The sequence below is a fragment of the Anastrepha ludens genome, chromosome 5 (assembly GCF_028408465.1).
Source record: "Anastrepha ludens isolate Willacy chromosome 5, idAnaLude1.1, whole genome shotgun sequence".
Taxonomy (NCBI): domain Eukaryota; kingdom Metazoa; phylum Arthropoda; class Insecta; order Diptera; family Tephritidae; genus Anastrepha; species Anastrepha ludens.
Window position 1 is genome coordinate 32,195,813 of NC_071501.1, and position 22,049 is coordinate 32,217,861.

Below are 22,049 nucleotides of genomic sequence, written 5' to 3' on the forward strand. Positions count from 1 at the left end.
CATTTGACATTTTTCAATTTCAGACTAATTCAATTTGAACCATTGAAAGATACACAATCGAGCAACGCGTTAAAGTTATTCAGGCTTATTATGAAAACGCGCGTTCAAATCAAAATGCATATCGCGCACTTCGTGATTTTTTCGATCAATTTAATCGTCCAAATGTGCATACAATCGGAAAAATTGTGCATAAGTTTGAGCAAACCGGGTCTGTAGGAGATGTGAAAACACCAGTGCATGCTCGTACAGCTCGTACTGCAGAAAATATTGCTGCTATTCGCGATAGTGTGGTTGAAGAGCCGTCCACCTCAACTCGTTGACGTGCCCAACAATTGCACCTCTCACGCTCCGCTCGTCGTTGATGAACATTATGCATAAACACTTGTATTTACACGCTTACAAGGTGCAGTTGACTCAAGAAGGCCATTTCAAGCGTCCTCAATGGTCAGAATGGTCGCAGGAAATGACAACAGTGAGTGAATGACCAATTTTCGAAGAAAATCATCTTCAGTGATGAGGCACATTTTCACCTCAGTGGATTCGTCAATAAGCAGAATTGCCGCATTTGGGCGAATGATAATCCAAGAGTGATTACCAAAAAACCCATGCACCCACAAAGAGTGACTGTTTGGTGCGGTTTATGGGCCGACAGCATCATTGGGCCGTATTTTTTCCAAAATGAGGCCGGCCAGGCAGTTACTGTGAATAGTGTTCGCGATGAGTGAGATGATAACGAACTTTTTATGGCCCGAATTGGGCCATATGAATGTTCAACAGGACGGTGCTACTTGTCACACAACTAACGAAACAAGGGCTATTTTGCGCGAAAAATTTGATGGCCGAATAATCTCACGTCGCGACGATGTCAATTGGCCGCCACGATCATGTGATTTGACACCGTTGGACTTCTTTCTTTGGGGTTATTTGAAAGAAAAGGTGTACGTCGTTAAGCCACCAACAATTCAAGAGCTAAAGGATGAGATAGTTCGGCACATTAACGGCATAGAACCTCAATTATGCGTCAGCGTCATCGAAAATTTGGACCACCTGATGGAGGTGTGCCGCCGAGGCCGCGGCGGCTATTTGACCAATATTTTATTCCATACGTAATTGACCCATACCAATATTATCATAATAAAGAGAAATGACAATAATTTCTTAAAAAAATTGTATTTTATTCAAAATCAACACCGGCCCTTGAAACTTAACCACCCTTTACTTGAGGTTCTGCCTGTGCTGCTACCTGCACAACGCTGCAAGGGAATTGTCCATTATTCGAAATAGTGCTCGAATTATTCTTTATCTTCTGTCAACTCCTTAAGGAAGCGCGTCGCTATCTCATTCACTGCTTCAACGAACACTTTTTAAAGAAGATTTCTTCTTGGAAATTAGTTAGGATGGTTGCATGGCGGAAGTTTCAGCAAATACGGCGGATGGTCCAACACTGGGCTACTGTGCTTTGCTGGGCTACTTGTTCTTTCCCTCCTGACAAAGAGTGCGGTAAAACGCGGTGCATTAACGTAACAGAAAGTCCATGACTTTTCCTTCCAGAACTCGCATTATTGTTCCCTTGTGCTTTCACAACGTCCAGCAAGAGTGTGACGGTAATATCGTTAATTTAGGGGCCATTTTTAATTGTTAGAGTGAGTTAAGTAAAGTTAAACTATAGAATGATTCTATGTCAAGAGATTCAAGTATTTTGAACAGGGTTTTTCTGAAAATTGGTTTGCTTGTTGGCTTTAGTGTCATATTATATAACAAAACGTGATTTGAAAAACATTTAAAAATTTTGAGATATATTCAATGTTGAAAAATTTTGCGTGAAGTTTTCTGAAGGTTCTTTTTAAAATTGTAATAATTTTTTTTTTAGATAAAATAAATTTTTTTAAACAAAATTTTGAAAAAATTTAAAAAAGAAATTGTGGAAAAAAAAAATTTGGAAAAAAAAATTTGAAAAAAAAATGTAGAAAACATTTTTTTTAATAATTTTATTTCTTTTATTAAAATTGTTGGGAAATAAAAACTTGTTTATAACATTGAAAACAACAAATTTATAACTAAGACTATGCTCAGTAACTAAGACAAACTCAGTTCACCTCAAGGAGGACTGATTTCATCGCCCCAACGGTAACTTTCAATAAGAATTTTGCCACTCTCTTTCGATCTAAGGAGGAATGGAATAAAGGATTCTCACTAAACAACTTCGACAGTACTGTCTACACAGATGGTTCAAAAATGGATTGTGGCGTTTGAGCTGGTATATTATATATTCGCATAACTTTGAATTGAAAAATCAATGCGCCTTCCCAATACTAGAAGTGTCTTCCAAGCGGAAGTACTGGTAATAGGAGAAGCTTTTAAGCTACTAATTTCAGACTTCTCTTTTAAGTGCAATGTCGCTATTCTTTCGGATAGCCAAGTTGCAATTCAGGCACTGGTGGAACAAAGCAGGAATAGCCTTACCACCTTGACTGTAAACCATAAAATTACCTTAACCTGGGTCCTGGGACATCGAGACATTGAAGCAAATGAAAAAGTGGACGAACTGGAAAGAGGGTGTCTGCAATTTCCTTAAAATATCTACAAATAGCGGAATGAAGATGGAGAAACCAGACAACATACAAAGTTAGCCGAACGTTAAGGCCCACCTACAACCACAATATATATATAGAATTGGCGCGTACACCCTTTTTGGGTGTTTGGCCGAGCTCCTCCTCCTATTTGTGGTGTGCGTCTTGATGTTGGGAGGGACTTACAGTTTCAAGCCGACTCCGAACGGCAGATATTTTTATGAGGAGCTTTTTCATGGCAGAAATACACTGAGACGTTTGCCATTGACTGCCGAGGGGCGACCGCTATTAGAAAAATGTTTTTCCTAATTTTGGTGTTTCGCCGAGATTCGAACCAACGTTCGCTCTGTGAATTGCGAATGGTAGTCACGCACCAACACATTCGGCTACGGCGGCCGCCACCTACAACCACAAACAAACATCAATACTGATAAATATGAAATGAAGGTATGTCTCACGCGGTCATAACCGGCTTTTGGAGTATTGGAGAACAAGCAGCCAAAATGGACATCCCTCACAACCCACAATGCACAGTTGTAAACAACCGGAGAAAAGGGAAACGATGTGAATGCCCGCCTTATGGAATAAGAAAATTTCTACCCTGGGCAAGGCACTGCTCGAGAGTCTCGCACAACTGTCTGACTAATAAGGTTCATAAACCGCACAGAGTGGATATAGTCATGCTGTAAATAACCGTTAAACAAGTAGGAAACGAGGATGTATGCCACATCCAAAATGGTGCGGAAGCGCTAGTGGGGTCTGGATGAATAACCATTTTAACCAATCAACCAACCATGCTCAGTAATACAAATTTCATGGTAGGATTGCGTTAACTCTTTTGGAAATTTTGTTTTAAAGTATAATTTATCCTAGAAAATTAACAAGGAAAGTTTAAATTAAAAAGAACCGAAGATATTTCACTTCTCCTAATTCGAAACTCACAATAATTTTTTTTTTTAACTATAAATTTTTTTCCAATATTTTCAGTATTTCTTCTTATACGTGGCGGCTCCAAATCTATCATGCAATATTGTTTTTAAATACCTTTTTTATTAAATAAATTATTAATGTTAAATAATAAAAAAAAAAGTTATTTTGAGTGATGGAAATCTTTATTTCGACTTTCACGCGCTCCTTTGTTTGTGTGATTGTATACAGCAGCTCTTTAGTTCACAATTGTCAAACATGGTGGTCGCACCAAGCCATTTGCAAAAATTATAAGTCTTCCTGTTTCATTTTGCGCCACCTTGTATTCAAGCCTACCAATACATCAATTTTCTATTGTAGAAAATAGAAGACCTTGTCTAAATTACTTGGTTTACTTGGCATGGAATTGGTCCATAGATAAACTACAACTGAAAAACTAGCCACAAGTCTTTCAGTTAAAAATCGACCAAAAAAACTTATTTTTTTGTATTGCTTTATTTTCATCCTTATGGTCTTAAAAATGTGCAGGCAAAAGGACATTTCCCTATCTAATTATTTTACGAGTTTTAGCGTATAGACCAGAGAGTGCGTCGTCCGAAAAATCGCGCGCTCGGAGCCGCTTCGAGGTAAGTTTTCTCGTTTTTCCCTTCTAAAAACAGTTTTTCTTTTAGCGGTTCTTTGGTGCTGTTAGACATATATAACGCATTAAAATTACATGTTTAATAAATATGCAAAGATTTTATTGTATGAAACATTTACTTAACACTGGCAATGCCAAACAATGTTCCATTACAACTTTCAATGGAGGGCGCTGCTGACTGTTGGAACGAAAGCGCAAATAGCGCTGCCACACTACTCTACAAAAAAGTTCCACAGAACAGAAAAACACGTTTTCGAACATAACTATTTGCTTATTGTTGAATTAAATGAAAAAAAATAATGCTAACTTTCAATTCATCTTGGCTAAATCACAATTTTCTTATATCATATCATATTATATCATATTTCAACACCGAAAGCATTCAGCAAATTCCACTCGTTCCGCACCAACACAAGCATTCTGGCAGCACTACCATTGTAGACAGCAGCAGTGAAAAGAAAACGAAAACGTCGACGCGTACGGAAAGAATTTAGCTGCTCTTTTCGTTTTTTATTTATTTATTTGCTTTAAATGCATTTTAAAATAAACAAATTGAATGGAAATTTAAGCATTTTATTGTAGTGCAGTGCAATAAATTTATGTGAAATCGTGCGAATTTAGTGCTACTATTTTAGAGTAATTTCTACTACTTGTGTTTCCTTGCGCGTTGTACCGTCTCGTTCGGTTGCTTGCAGTGGCAGCGAAGCAGAAGAGCAGCGCAGAGACAACTTGTGCCCGAATTTTTTTCTTTATTGTAACTCCGCGAAGATATCAAATGAAATATGCAATTGAACAACGGTACGAGTATACATATGTATATATAAATTTTATAAATAGTTATATAGTTGCATTGGTTAATGTGAAAAGAGTGGAAAATTTGCACCATTTTAATAACGCGTTGGCAGAGTGTTCATTATTTATTAGAGTGGTTAAGAGCAGCAGTAGCAGCAACAATAATCCGGAGTACATCTACCTGTGAAGTTTTCCGATTTTGTTCGCTGCATGCCTTCGTCGTCTTATTAACCCATTGTGCGTGAAGCGACTTGTCACAGATATACTGCTGTTGGAAATATTTATTAAAAAAAAAACAAATAAGATGGTAGAGTATGAATAGACAAAATATCTTATGTTTTAACAATACATAATAGTGTTTTTTTTTTACTATGCGCGCAAAGTGTGTACACAGGTTGGTGTATTTATCTTTTATATGCAAAAACAAAATGGATATCTAAAGCATTGTGCTGTTGATATTTACATTTGAATAGTGGTTAATTTATGCACAGAGAAACTTAATTACTTCCGTTTACTTAAAAAAAAGTGCCTTAGCACAAAATGTTAAACTTTTGTTAGTAAATCAAAATGTCGATTTATTGAGTCGCTTTAAATTTTGGTATCAATGTATTTAGTACGCAAGCCTTTTTCAAAAAAGCAAAAAATAACCGCCTTCGAGTAAACGGATGTGGAGGTAAAAGCGGTTCTCAAGCTAACTCGGTCAGTTGTAAAAAGCCCGAAACAAAAATAAAGTTAATAAAATCCACACACAAACGTGTTATCTCTGAAATCTGCCCAGAATCGTATGCCCACTATGAGCGGTGGAAAAATAAGTATGCGCCGTGTTTTATGTCACAGCGACAATTTGTGCAATGCAAAATATTTGACGTAAAGATAATTTAATTTCACATATATTTACTGGCAGAAGTTATAAATTCCGTATTTAACGGTGTTCTCTACTAATAATTAGCTACTTTCATTATTTTATTTTCGTTTACAACTTCAAAGTAATCGTAAGGGGTATACGTATAAACAAAAAAATACAGAATAAAGCTAACATAAATGTCAATTCGCCCACTTGTTTTCCCGTCAAACAGCGAAATACAAGCATAAATGCTATACTCGCAATAGCATACAAACGACGCCCTCACTCTGCTCCCGCTTTGGACAATTTTTTTTTGTATGTTTTGTTTGAATATTTGCCCGTACCGCGCTGCACCGCATACATGTTGCGCAGTACGCAAGCCAGTCACCCAACCAGCCAGCCATCTATCGTCTCATTCCATTCATTCATTTATTCAATAGCAGCAGCAGCAACACCACCACCATCATCATCAGTGTTGCTGCCGTACAAATTTAACTCCCACTTCAGCTCACACGCTACAAGTTGTTGCTGCTGTTGTGCGGCAGCTGAGACGAATTGCCTGTGGAAATTACTATTTTCTTTGTTGTTGGTTTATTTCTATCTGCTCGCTCAACATTAGCAAATAAACGGCAAAATAGTAGCACAAACAACTTTGTATGTGCATTAAGATGAAACCGAAAAATTAATTACACCCAAAGAAAAACTGTATTGCGCGTATTGTGTGACGTATTTACCCATTCAGTGAGTAGTGTGTGTTGGTGTTGGCAACAACAGATAAACATGCAGTAATAACGAAATGATTGGCAAATAGAGTTGCCATTTTGAAACGTGGGTGTAATGATAAAGGTCAAATGTTATTATTACATTTACGCTTTATTTTATCACAAATGTTATTAACGCATAAATAACAATAACAATTAGTCAGCTTAATATTTGGCAGTTAGTATTATGTATGTACATAAATCTTTTGAATTCAAAATGTATAAAAAAGGTAACTAAGCGTCTTACAATTGAATCAAAGTTTAAAAATGGCATGGAAAAATGTCATATAAGCATTGTCAAATATGTCCATATATTATTTAGAATAAGTTAAGTATACTGCTACAACAACAACAACATGTATCTAATCTTAACATTTATAAATTAGAAAGAAATACTTTTAAGGAGTTTGCTCTCGTTCCCACACCATTCGAGACTGCAAATCCCTTGCATTGATTTTTTCGCATACAGGCAAGCAGGAGTATTGCCCAAGCAGCAATCTACTTAATTAGTCCGTTTGTAGGTACTAAGGGGTTATATACCTTGTGAGCCCGAAAAAATGGACGATTGTCATAATTTTTTTTAAATACTATATGTTTTAGAATTTTTATTCAAATGAGGCATATATCATACTGAAGGGTAACTCTCGAAGAATACATTTTGGTGTTTTTTATTGTTAATATCGTCCCTCCCCCGAAACGCCGTTTTTTAGAAGAGGCTTGCGGTGATCACGGTAGCGCATGAGCAGCTCAACTGAAATCAAAAAAATTAAATGTTTATTGTAGAAAAATGTTTTTTAATGAATCTGAACGGTTTACGTATTTACCCAAAAAAAATGTTTCTCGATATGAAAACCGCTTTGCAAACTAAGCAAATATTTATAAAAAGTGAACCGTTCAGATTTACGAGGTTGTAGCTTCGAATAATTAAAAAAAATTCTTTATGTAAATCGGTTAAATAATGATCATCGCGACGGTAATTTTCAAAAAACACGACTTCGAGATAATCGCGTCTAAAGATTTGCATGCACTTCATTTACGGATAAGGTCGCGCGCTTCCACGGTCTATAACTTTCGTTCTAGTGCTCCGATCTTTACGATTTTTTGAATTTATATTTTTAAGATGATGTACTTTTAGAATATGCCATAAAATTTTTTTCGGTTTTTTAGTCCAACACAAGGAAAAAAATAATAGTAAGGTAGCCGTCCCCACAGACGTCGGTTCTACGTTACCGGAACATCTCAGATACATCCGGCCAAGGACTGGCACTCCAGCAGCATTCCCCGAATGTTGCTACAACAATAACAACAACCATAGTAAGAGAGCTCGGGTCTGCTAAGAAAAGTTCGGGAAAGCTAAGAAAAAGTATCGAGTGGCACTCAGAAGGGGTTTATGGCAAACAAAGTAAGATTGAGATGTTTTCTTATTAAAAATGTGTGAAAACCTCATTAACATCTCAATCAATAACTTAAGAATACTTACAGAAATCCTAACAGATCATTAGAGATTAAAAGGGCATCTACATAGGATTAGAATATTCTCAAACGAGTCATGCTGGTCACAAAGAGATGTGGTCTAGATCGGTTTTCCGATACGTGTTGCCATTGACGTAGTTGTTGTTTTTGTAGCAACCTAGAAATTCCTGTTAAAAGTGATGAAACCACGTCGTCGATAGATGATAGTAGTAGGCCCAGCTAGCGGCTAATTTTAATGAGGTGGGAGAAAAGGGGGAAAGTGGCGTTGAATGGATCGGTTTAAATGGCCGTGTGAAGAGGTGGTTCGTCTTATGCTAAGTATCAATACATGCCAGACCGGAGTATATAGGGGTCAATTCTGGATATGTAGATGCTTAACCTTCTCCAATATACAGAGCTCAATTGTGTCGGTGCTGCTCCATTTTTGTTTTTTTCATCGCTGGAACGACCGGAACTAACTTTTATCTGGCGAAGAACTGCCACATCAGCAGTTTTTCCTGCAAAACGCACAATATGTATTAGTGTTACTGCTGGCCGAATAAAAGTATATTACGGAACAAGTGCATTGTCAGTAGCGTACGAATAGTACCCATAATTTAACTCGCTAAAATATGAAGTCATTATGTTTCTCACAAATTTATATTTTTTTATTAGCTTTCATTTGGACCTTGCTATTTTGTAGTAATAAAAATACAATTAGTTTTTCTCCTAACGACGTCACCAGCTGACATATAAAACAAGGAAAAATTTGATGTGTATAAGAAAATCCGAAAAAAGTGAATGAGGAAGGCAAGAGAAATGCATGGAAAACGAAGAGAGGAAAATAACCGTTGGTGGGGAAAAGTGACAGTGACTGGCAACGCGATTACAAGCAAGTTGAGTTGCAACAGCAAAACAATGAAATGACGATAAAGTGAAGCTTAAAGATTAATAAAAATAGAAAAGCAAAAGCAACGACAAGGCTGAATTTGTTATTGTTCTTGTTGTAATAGGACGCTAGGTCGGTGGGCGATGTTCATTTGTTTACATATAAACTCGTTTGATAGCAACAGCGATGCAAATAGATTTCTGCCACGCGGTACGAAAACACTGATAATTTTTTGTGTACGCAATGGAAAAAATTTACTTTTTGAATAACGAAACATTTATGATAATAATAATAATAAAAATCGTATAAAAAGCAAATACACTTTGCGCTCAATGACAAAATAAAAATGGTCACATGGAAAATGTATAACTCATAGCAACAACAATGTGGCAAAAGCAACGAAAATATCTACCACTTTCGCACGTATAACAAAAATAGCAAAAAAAAGAAAGTACCGTTGTTAATGTTTGTCAACTCGTGTTCGTGTTCGTGGCATTGCTAGTATAGGCATACAAGCATAGGTGGGCTAGCCCACTGTAGTTGACACTGCCAACAACACCCCTTGATCACCATTGTCGCTAATAAAGACTGCGCTGCAACCGCAACGCTCTTGTCGCGGTTTCGACGTCCTACTGCTAAACAAGCAATTTCCACTGCTGGTGCCACTTGACTGTGCTCTGCTACTGTTGTTTAGTGCTGCTTGCTGTGGTGGCGCTGCGGCCAGTCACAATGCTTACAAAGCGTGTTCAACTGGTGCAACTTGGTGAAGGGTACCACACAAACGAAAAAGGCCAAACTTGAAAAAGTGCACGCGTTTGAATGGTTGCTTCTTGCACCGCTTTGTAGTTATGCAGTGGGGGCTATTTAGGCGGCAAGTTAAGTGGAATGCCTTGGAATGTGGCGAATCGAAAATACATATCCACACATATGTATGCATAATTGAATAGCCGAAGGAAATTAAAAGCATTTATAAATGCACTTCTGCTTTTAATATTTGCTATGAAAATCAAATATTTGCGGCACTCAACCCAAGAGGAACAAAAAATGTTTTTTTTTTTTTTTTCAAGAGTAGCCACATGGCATTGCCCAGGCATGGCTTTCTCTGCAAACCTTTAACATTACATTACCCCGGCTGTGGGTTCTACGTTACCAGAATGCACAGATTCATATCCGGGAAAGAACTGCTACTTTTTTAAAATTCCATAAAAAATGGGGAGAATGTTTTATGCTATTAGAACACCAACAACAACATTACAGATGAGTGCATGAAGTCGTTAAACACATTTTGTTCTCTTTAACGGCTTGTTAAATTCTCGCGCCGCTAAATTTAAATGTGAGTTAATGTGCCCTTTAGATATTTTCTCCAACCTTGCCAGAGTTTTGGAACTAGCGAGTTAAAAAAAAAACATTTAAATATATTAATTAAAGAGTTAGAATTAAAAATAATATTAAGTGATGAACAGTTACTCGGAACGATTATTAATAGCCTAGGCAGACGGTTGCGTTAATCGGGATTACCGGCCCAGTTAATTCTGATTAAATTTGTAGTATGACAGACGGTTGTTACGCGTTTTAACGAGCAGCTGATTTGTTTATGGGAGAGTTTTGTCAATAAAAGATGACATTCCCGTATACCAAAAAATAATTATTTATTTAAAAAAGAGGTTGTCTGTAAAGTCGGTTTACTGACGATAGTTTAACGTGACAACGTCATAAGAAAATATTGATGGAATGGTAGCAATTTTCAAAACAAAATTTTAATTTTATTTGTTTGATAGATATTTTGTATGGATATAGAGAGGGAGGTAAATGGAATCGCAATGGAATAGGTCAAGTTACATTTACACAAACGTGAAAAGTTACGAAACATTTATCAAATTCGTGAAAGATATGTTCAATTTCAATTGTGCATCAGACGTTAATAAGTCAACAACACTAAAAGGCACCATCATCGATTTGCCTTTTTCAAGACACTTTACACTCGAAACACTCCCTTTCATTTCCTACTTTTTCTATCATCGTCCTATTCTCAACAGAGAAATGGTTCATTACCATGCACACAGGAAGAAGGCATATGCAAATACGAGTATGTGAATTTATATACAAATGCGCATATACATACATATATATGCTCACTCAAGTAGGAAGGAGCCAGATGTCGAACGTTGCCGAACGCGGCCGATTGTGCTCTTTGTCGTTCGTTCCGCGCTCTCGCTTGCAGTTCAAGCACATTAGCTTACATTTGCTTGCGTACGGAATAGATTCGTATATTTGATATGTCCATATGACTTGTATGCATCTTTACATATAGATTTGTTCTTTTTGAAAATTGCGCGAAATTGTATATGTATATGCATGTTTATATACATATATTAGTATACAACATATCTTATAAGGTATATGGTAAATATTACCATACAATTTTTCCTTCATATATAATAAAAAAATTAATAATAATAACATTAAAACAACATGTATTATTAACAAAATTTGTTTTATTTTAAATTATTCAAGTAAATCAAATTAATAATATTCAATAAGAAGGCATATGCAAATACAAATACGTGAATTTATATATGTACATATGCGCATATACATACATATATACGCTCACTTAAGTAGGAGAGAGCAAGATGTCGAACGTTGCCGTTCGTTTGCTTTGTTCGTTCAGCGCTTTCGCTTGCAGTTCATTCAAGGTAACGGCAATGAGCAAGGTAACGACAAATGAGCAAGGTAACGACACATTTTTTCGTGCGTGCAGCCGGCTAAATCGAATTATAAGACGTTATCACGTCAAAAATCTTAAATTGCAATTTCTCAAACTGCTGCTTATAGCAAACTAGCATTGCATCCAGTATTTCTTGTTCTTCTCTTTAAAAGTTTCATTATTTTTCATTCTCAATAGATATTAACTGTCATTTTGTTGCCAGTGTTGCCATCGAAAATTGTGAATTAAGTCTAGTTGTCAATCCGTTTTAGTTGTACTTAATTTGTGAGATAATTCCTAATTATGTCGTTATATTCCGATTAACGCCATAAAGGCGTCTTATCTATAGGGTGGGCCATGTAAAATTTGCTTTTGGAATCGGCTATAAAAAAAAACTAATCAATATTTTTTCAAACTTTTTTTTTATTTTGAAGATTGAACATTGTCATTTATGAATGAAAAATAATATCGTTCAAATGACTGCCACGACTGGCTTTACAGTAGGCCATTCAACCCAATTTTTAAGCACATTTTCGATTGTTTTGGCTCCAATTTCATGAATGGCAACTTCGATTTCGTGTTTTAAAGCATCAATCGTCTCTGGATGGTTCGCGTAGCATTTGTCCTTAACGGCTCCTCACAAAAATAGTCCAACGGGCTTAAATCACAACTCCGAGGCGGGCAATTGATATCGGAATTTCGGCTGATTATTCGGTTTTAAAAACGGTAGCCAAAAGTTCGAGTGTAACTTTGGCAATGTGACAAGTTGCACCGTCCTGTTGAAACCAAATGTCGTCCATGTCATGCTCTTCAGTTTTTGGAAACAACTCGTTGAGCATGTCACGTTAACGCTCGCCATTTACTGTAACCGCGGCTCCTCGCTCATTTTCGAAAAAAAGGCCCGATGATGCCGCCAGACCAAAAACGGCACCAAACAGTGACTCGTTGTGGATGCATTTGCTTCTCTACAGTAACGTGTGGATTTTCTGAACCCCAAATCCGACAATTTTGCTTATTGGCGTAGCCACCGATGTGAAAATCAGAAAAGAAGAAGAAGACTCGCCACTTTGGAAATAGGTTTTCAATATTTCCCAATTTTGTTCAAGCGTATAGCGTCCCATTTCGTAAATGTCAACTTTACGTCATTTAAGTAAATTATGAACACATTTGACATGTCATTTGTGTTACCATTCTCAAAATAATAGGTGGTTCAAAAAGCAAACGCTATATGGCCCACCCTGTATATAGGCTAGGCTATAAAGCTCACTTTTTTAGTTAAATTATTTTACATAAATCTTATAAAGGGTCTTTCAAAAAACGGGCCTATTTGTTATTTTAAAACAAAACATGTGAAAACTTTGATTTTTTCAGGTTTCTCTATTTTTATTCAAGGCTTTGAAGGTTGTTCAGCAACACTTTGTGCTACAGCAATAATATTCTCAACAGAACGTCCAGTTTTTGGGCTGCTATTTCTTTTTCTATCCGCGCCAGAACCAGCTTCTTCAAATTTTTTCACCAACCTGAGCATTGTAGACTCATATGGATGAATATTTTCACCGAAAAATCACGAGTTTTAGTTTTGTGATATGTTGTTCTTAAAGATCGACCATTTTCATATTAAGTTTCAATAATTTTAATGCGTTGTTCTATCGCTCAAAATTATATAGTAATATACATCTGCCTTCTTGACGAATGTCAAGGTAACGTCTAGGAATTATTCACTACTGACATCTGGGCGACACTTTTGAAAAGCGCTTTAAATTAATAACAAATTTTCTGGAATTGGAACAAATTATAATCCAACCGCAATTTTGTTTTTCTAAAGAGTTTTAATCTAAATACGAAAAGTGCAAAAAAAATATAACTTTTCTCCATGGTTCCTAGGTGAAACATAGGGCCTCAACAAACAGATTATAATTTGATTTATTTGAAGCTACAAATTTTATTTGTCTCGACGACAAGCCTGCTTTCCACGCTTCTGCATCCACCTGTCGCCTCCAGGTATTGTTTGGTCTCTCGCGTCTACGACTCCCTTGTGGACTCCAATCCAATGCAGCTCTTGTGGTGTCGTTTTGAGGCTTACACAGTGGAATAAATTAAAAGAATTGAATTTGAAATTACAGTTTTTCTTTAAGGGGGTAGTATGGTTAATTCGGTGTAAAACAAGCATATTTTTCGAAATTTTTTTTGTCGACACAGTTGATTTATTCAAAATTTTAAAATTACTTCATTATAAAGTCATATTTAAAGAATATTGTGTGAAATTTTCATTGATTTTTATGAAGAAATGAGTTGGTGGCAGCGAATCTTCGCGGACGTCTCATAAAAAAGTTTTATTGCGGTGTCCCTCAGAACTCATTACTGGATCAACTAAAATCAAAACACCAAATTGATTTCATCAGCTAATAAAGTTTCGCAGGTAACAACGTCGAATTTTTTTTTTTTTTTTTTTTTTTTTAAAGCGCTTTGAAGTCAAAACACCGATTTTTCATAAAAAAAACTTGAAAACTTTGTTGTTTTAAAATATGACAAAATTTAAAAAAAAAAAAACTCGACGTCATTACCTCGTGGATAAAGTAAAGAAACAAAAAAACCAAATTTTAAAAGAATCGGTGCAGTAGATATGAATCTACAGTGGACACCGACCGTAAAAAAGGCAAGTGTGAGAAAAACGCGTTTAAAGATTAGGTAGCTATTTTCGGCAGCGTGAAATCCGTTTGGAGAGGTAGATACTTAATCCTTTGTGTCTTTGTCAATTTTACTCTAATGCACTTCAAACTTTCACACAATAATCTTAAGATGTTATAGAATAATTTAAAAAAAAAAAAAAAAATGAAAAAAAAAAATACCATACTACCCCCTTAACAAGAAAATATTTTTTCCAAAAAAATTTAGTATGTAGTTTTTCGTTCAGTAATACTTTGTTTGTTACTGGTACGTCCGGGATATATCAATATTGCCATTTATCACGCCAAGCCCAAAAGACAAAGAGATGATAGTTCTTCTGCTTTCAAGGAACTTTAGCTTCATACAAAAGAGACGGGATTTATAGGGAGGGATGGGATCAGAAAATTACAAGGGCTAAGGAAGATTTTTTGAACAAAAGATGTGCGCAGCAGTCTCCCAGTTTCCAAGAATCTAAAAAATTAGAACTAATTCGATTCTAGATATTTAGGAGTCTGAGCTCCTACAATATTCTGAACGCAATTATGCCAAGATGACCCGCGTTAGCTGTCACGAAGTAGCTGAGGGTATTCGTCTGCGACGAGTACTGACTAGACTCCGATGGCCGCATGCATGGGACATTCCATGGACCTGTCGAAGATTTACGGAACCCGTCAATTTGACGGAACTTTGCAATGAAATATCTCGGCAACCGCTTGATCATTTCTTCCAAAGAATTTTTACGCACTTGGTCTTTTCCTAAGCCTTCTACTTTTTGAAACGGATGCTGTAGAGATAGGAATGTCTGTAAACCTATTGTTAAAAAATGTCATTTATAGCCTGCCTATAGACTGGTGGTTGGTGGACCAATTGAGATTCAGGGCTAGTTTAATATGGCAGCATGCCGAACTATCCTATTGAAACCATATATCGTCAATATCTCAAGATCGTCAATCTGATAATGGTAAGCTTATTTGAGCGTATTTTTCTTTAAAGACAAGTTTTCTTCAATTTTTAATATTTCCGGCCAGGGATTGCCTCTTCAGGAGCATTCTCCTAACATTTATGGACAGGGCTTATGTTGTTAGAAATATTTTTTTTTGTTTCGATTATAGCTGCTGAAAATAACGCATTCCCACGACAGTCGTTTTTACGTTACCGAAACGACCCGAATTTATTACCGGCCGAGGACTGTTACTCCAGCAGCATTCCCCGTACATGTATGGGGCATGTTTATGCTACTACAACAATAACCGAACATAGCCAAAAATTTGGTAAACTGTTTACGGATTTGCAATTTTCGCAGTAGATTTTAATTCTATAATTTCTATCCTGTTCTCTAGAGAAATCGAACTCTTTTTAATATATTGTAGAGTTTCTACCTAAGAGGATCCAGTGGTCCAGAAATTTCAAAATATCGATTTGTTGTTTTTTCGATATTTCGAAAGTATAGTATCTTAAGAATATACTGTAAAATTTTCATGCGGAAATTCCCAATATCATAGCTTCTACAGCCCACTAACTAGGTAGAGAGCGGTCCGTGCGCTTCTCATTTATTTCGAAACGACTTTTTTCGGCACGGAAGGGACTAAAAAAAAAAAAAATTCAACCGAATAACTTGAAATATGAATATGTTGTTCACAACATGTATGGCTATCGTCGGATCTAGAATCATAATTTTTTTAAAATAATTTCCTACTTTTTACACTAAAAAACTTGTGAAAAAAGACCCGATTTTACAAACTGTTTTTTCAAAAGCGCACCATTTTATAATTTTTTAGATTTGTTCTAGTTCTGACCACAACTGCACTCTTTCTGATTACGAATCTTCTTGAATTTTGTGTTTCTCGAAATCACCGCCGTCCGGGTCCTATTTTTCGAGAGGGTCATCTTCAGCGGCATTTTTATAATAATAAATATTGTTTTTAAAATAAAATAAAAATAACAGTTTTGTATGCTCAATAGATGTTGTAATAAACACGAAAAGTTGAAATATCGTTTTTTTTTTTTTTTTTTTTTTTTTTTTTTTTTTTTTTTTTTAATTTTTAATGGCAAAAAAATCGTGAAAATAGGTGCTATTTTCGTGCTCTAGACCACCGGTCCCCTTAAGTTTTGCCAGGAGACCTCATCCAACTGTGGCAACAACAATAGGCACTCCAGCTTCAAAGACACTGTACTTGATTAATAATAAACTTTCTTAAAGCTATTTCTTAGCAGTAAATTTTACAAAGCCTTGCTGCCCCTGTCCATTGTTGAAAAACTTGAAAAGTAGTTTTTTTTTTATTTTTTTTTTACATAGGTGCGCCATAACTGAGTCGTTAAGCTTCGATTCGTGGTAACATTGTGCTTGTTTATTATGGTGACGTATTTTCTTGGAAAACTTTAGTAATATAGCGAAATATCATGCCTTGAGAATGTGCATGCATACTGACGTGCTTATGTAGAATATCATGAATATCATCATCGGGCGTCAGATAGTGCATGCGTGTACTTTTTAAAATCGCGTATCATAAAAATAAAAAAATGAAATAAAAATAAAATCAAGTACCCGTATGACAGTCAATCTTTTATTGCGTATTATCAGTCCAGAAAACTGTGAAAAGCAAAATTTTAGGAATACTCGCATGTTTCTGCTATGTGTAAACTACATACATATGTACATAATTACGACTGGCACACATTAAATATAATGCATGTATGAATGTTTGTATGTACATATATGAGTTTATTTCTAAGCTGATTTTTTATTTTTTTTATTTTATTATAATTTTTTTTTTTTTTTTTAATATTTTATCTCCCCTTTTTTTTGCTTGTCCAACACTCCCGCCAACTAAATAGACTGGCTTGTCAGACTATAAAATTCAGTTGTACAAAGAATCCGATTGAATACAAGCGCGCGGTTAATATTCGCGTGCTGATACTTGTGATCCGATATAAACTTGTACTACTTAGTACTCTAGCGTAATAATATATAAAGTGATTACTCAAATTATACAAGCACATTCTACATTTGTATGTATGTATGTATGCATGTAGATAAGTATAGTTCATATGAAAAAGTATTTCACGAGCTATCTAATAAGCAGCAGCAGAGCGCTCAAAGTTGAAGCTGGTGTCAGTCAATGTACAATGACCGTTTTTAACATCTATGAGATATACTTAAACACACACACACACACACACTTATGGGCATGAAATAATCCATTAATCGCAATTCAGTTGTGCTTAACAAATAAATAAAGAAAGAAAGAAAGCTGTCGTCTATTAGTGTCTGTTATTCGCGTTTGCATTTATTTGGCGCTGTTTGTCCAAATATAAAAAAACAGGCTTTTAAGCGCCCACTCATACGAACAAACATACCCACATACATAAAATAATAAGTAATAATATAAAGAAGAGGTGGTGGCTCTGTTGAATAATCTGAGTGATTTGTCCAGGTGACTGACTACTTACATAATATTTAAAAAAAAATTAATCTAAATGGTTGTCTTTTTTTGTACTAAAATCTATGAAATTCCGGCATTTGCGATGTGGCTATGAAGTGGTAAAGTTGAGAGGCTAGTAGTGGAATTACTCATCAAAGTAAACAAATATTAGTTGACACAAGCAGTGTTTATCTACTAGAGTACCATGTAATGCAGAAAGCCTGGCAAGTAAATTTTTTACTGTTGTTTTCCAAAGATCAAATATCAGCTTTTTTTTAAATTATCATATTTTCTAATTTAGATTTAATTTTTAGGCGCTGATACCCATGCCTATAGCCACTTGTAAATTACTTATAGACAGGGAAACCATCAAAAAGGTAAATACAATCTGGCAAAACCTCACAACATGCGAACTAAGCAGACAGACATGGCCGAACTGGAACAGCGGTCGATCGAAGATCTTGCTAAGATTCAACAGAGAATCTATAAGAAAAATGATAGGTGTATTAACAGGTCATTGTTTAATAGGCAGCCACGCTAGAAGGTTAGGACTACCTTACTTCGATTTCTGTAGAAGCTGTCTAAATACAGAAGAAGAGGAAACAGTCAGACACCTTTTATGTGAGTGCGAGAGCCTAGCTAGGAGAAGGCTGCGCACCCTCGATACAGCATTTCTAACCGATGTAGCGGATATAGCCCATCTAAAACTAACGAAGCTTTGCTCGTTTATTAAAGCAACCGGAGGGTTTGAAAGGGAACCCGTAGAGTAAGGAGAAGCTCCAGTGGTATCACAATGGACCTGCCGAAGGTCTAAGTGTGTCTTACGACAATCACCCTACCGACCTAATTTAGCTTAATATATATATATTAGGACGGGTCGATTTAAAAATGGCTCATTGCTCTGTGAAAATTGTATTCTAGGGATCAAAATAAGAAACTTTGCCGAAGGAACCATACCTCTAAAACGAATTCTGATGTCCCCCAATTTGGGTCGAACGAAAAATTACACTTTGACCCATTTAGAGTGCTCCAATCGAGTCCAAATGTATGACCGACCCCCACTATTTGGACTTTGGACGGCCGATCCACCCATGCCCGTGGCACACCCCCTGGAACTCCCCTGGGGGGTTCCCTATACAATCACTTCAAAATATCACCATTTTTGGCCTTTACATAAGAAAAGAAACTAAAAAGTTCGACCCAAATTGGGGGACATCAGAATTTGTTTTAGAGGTATGGTTCCTTCGGCAAAGTTTCTTATTTTGATCCCTAGAATATGATTTTCACAGAGCAATGGGCGATTGTTTTGCCTCCCCTCAAATCAACCCGGCCTAATATATATATATATATAATTGGCGCGTACACCCTTTTTGGGTGTTTGGCCGAGCTCCTCCTCCTATTTGTGGCGTGCGTCTTGATGTTGTCCACAAATGGAGGGACCATAGTAGAAATACACTCGGAGGTTTGCCATCGCCTGCCAAGGGGCGACAGCTATTAGAAAAATGTTTTTCTTAATTCTGGTGTTTCACCGAGATTCGAACCTACGTTCTCTCTGTAAATTCCGAATGGTAGTCACGCACCAACCCATTCGGCTACGGAGGCCGCTTAATAATTTCCGAATATAGTTATTAAAAGCAAGTAAAGGGTGATCAATTTAGAGTTATCGGATTTTAAATAGAAATAAAACAACGAAAATTCAAATAGATTGGTCAATGTTTATTATTTCTGTGTAGAACCAGTCATGACATTTCTTTTTTAAAGATATTCCCTTTCAAATGTTGCCGCAACTACGGCGTAGATCGGCCATCCGTAAACACCAATTTCGAATGACTCACTGGAGGACTTTGGTCGTTATCTCGTGAATAACTTAGTAATGTTGGTTTCCAATGCCGCAATCGAAGCTGGTTTATCCACAAAGATGTTAGGCTTTATATACAGGGTGAACGATATGAAGTGTTACCTACTCAAAACACCATAACTTTTTTGTGTGAAATTAGTTTTTATTGATTTCCAAGACAAAATTGTTCAAAAATGATTACAATTTTAGCATAGTTATATTCACTTTAGCTCGATACGATCACCTTTTGCCTTGACTATAGCCTTCAAACGGTCAAAAAATGAGTTGCATGCTGCACCAATGTGATCTTGAGGTTTTTCGGCCCATTCTCGTATAATCGCTTTTTTCAGCGCCTTGCTCTCCAAAATGGACCAGATGGAATTTGCGTCTGGCGAATTCAAAAGCCATTGTGTGGACGAAATAAAGTGCTTTATGAGACGGTGCCGAGTCCTGTTGCAACGAAATGTTTGCGTGTCCACGGCTCTAAAGCAGCTTCTAAAACATTTTCCCGATAATAAATCGCATTCACTTTGACACCAGGCTCGATAAAAACTATTGGAGAGCGTCCATCAGCGGTCACTGCGGCCCAAACCATTACTTGCGATGGGTAATTGCTTCGAGTGGCCATACGTAGGCTCAAATTCTCGTATGAGCGTTCGGTCAAGTAAATATGATCGTTTTGAGTGTTTATGAACTGCTCAATTGGGAAATTTTTTTCATCAGAAAACACAATGTTAGGAAATTCGCCACGTTCGTGCAAGTGCAACAACTCCTTTACTCTTTCGCACCGAACTTTTTTTTTTGCTGGGGTGAAAGATCGTGTGCTTTTTGGAACTTGTAAGCCTTGACCTTGAGCTCATCTTTCAATATGCGTCGAATGCTGTATTGCGATATTTTCAGTTCTTTGGCCATTTTTCTTCCACTTGGACGTGGATTTCGTTCAAGTCGAGCCTTCACTTTCCGAACCATTTCTGGCGTTGTTGCGGTTTTTTTTGGTCCACCTCCATAGCGTTTTGCAATGCTACCAGTATCATTGTAACGTTTTATAGTGCGATACACAAACATTTTATTCACTTCGAGGTGACTGAGCTCACGAACAATGGCTGGTTGTGATTTTCCAGCCAAATATAACGCAATCAGACTTTTACGTTTGAATTCCATCACAGAAAAAAAAAATCAACAAAACTGAGATGTCTTATAAACAATGTATTGAACTGTCATTAGAACAATTTTGACGTTGATGTCATGAGCTGTTTTACAGATACAAACTGTGTGAAGTTGGTAACACTTCATGTCGTTCACCACCCTGTATAGTTAAAAAAAAAAAATTTATGCTCAATAGATGTCGTAATAAACACGAAAAGTTCAAATATCGTTTTTTTTTTTTTTTTTAATTTTTAATGGCAAATGAAATGAAGTTTTTGTTCTCTAGACGACCGGGTCCGCTTAAACTCGTGACTATGAAGCGGGGTTCTAATTTTGCCAATATTTCCTTTCAATTTAAAGAACAAACCCACTGTACGCATAAATCATCATAGATTGAATTTGTCATGGAAAAATTGTTAAGTTAATTACCCATAATTAAAATAATAAAGGCAATTTTTGCTAAGCTTCTCAACATTTCTTGTACTGACATTCGCAACATATTGCGCAACATGTTGCGAAACTTCTGTTCAAACGAAATTGTGTGCAAACGATTGGAATGATGATAAAGTAAGGCCATTCCGATAATTTGATTGCATTCAAGTTGATAATAAATAGATTACGATCGGAATTCAATTTCAACGGTGAAAAAATGTACGAATGTCGTAAAAAAAAGAACCATGCACAGAAGAGAAGCCTTTGAAATTTGTATTAACTCTTCTTTACGCACTTAATGCCAAGTCTGCATTGAATGTAGAAGAATAACAAAATTTTCCGCATGTGGAAAACTTTATACGTCTATCAAATTGGGAAGAGAAGTTCGTTAAGTTTGGGGGGGATTCATGACACAATAATTTAAAGGTAGTTTGACTTCTTGGCCGCAATTGCCGCTACTTGACATAAACTGTGAAAATTGAAATTAAGCTGCCTTATTTTCATTCTATAAAAGTAAAAACGTGACTGGTTATTTCAAAAAAATTATTATTTACAAAAAATTAAAAAAAAAATGTCAGCATCAGCGAGCTCTTTCTTATTTAAAAATAAAATATAAACCGGAAGGTAAGGGGTCGAGGAAGCTAGCACCGCCACAACGTCAAAATCAAAAACTTTTTGTGCCCAATTTATGGGCTATTTATGGGCTAATTTTGGGCCGCAACAAAAATTTTTGGGCTCTTCTCAATCTAGAATCATTGACACTTCAAAGTGGCGGTGCCAGCTGTAAAATAGCCAGCACCGCCACAATGATAACTCGAGAACGGTTGGTCGTAGAAAAATCTCAAGCATATCAAAATTTTGGGCTATTTATGGGCTTTCAAATGCATACAAACAAAACAAAAAAAAACCACCCCCTCTGTGTACACTAACACCCACACTCAATTTTCGCGTAAATAATAATGA

The 22,049-nt window shown here is 36.3% G+C and overlaps 1 protein-coding gene across 8 annotated transcripts in view; it reads left to right on the plus strand.

Moving 5' to 3' along the window:
• The first annotated feature begins 4,585 nt into the window (after positions 1-4,585).
• LOC128865301 (rap guanine nucleotide exchange factor 2) overlaps positions 4,586-22,049 on the plus strand; it is a 46,235-nt gene continuing 28,771 nt past the window's right edge. For 6 of the 8 annotated variants that reach the window (XM_054105477.1, XM_054105481.1, XM_054105480.1 and 3 more), the window contains exon 1: positions 4,586-4,935. The gene's annotated coding sequence lies outside the window, so the exon portion shown is untranslated. The other 2 variants (XM_054105479.1, XM_054105478.1) reach the window with 2 other exon arrangements.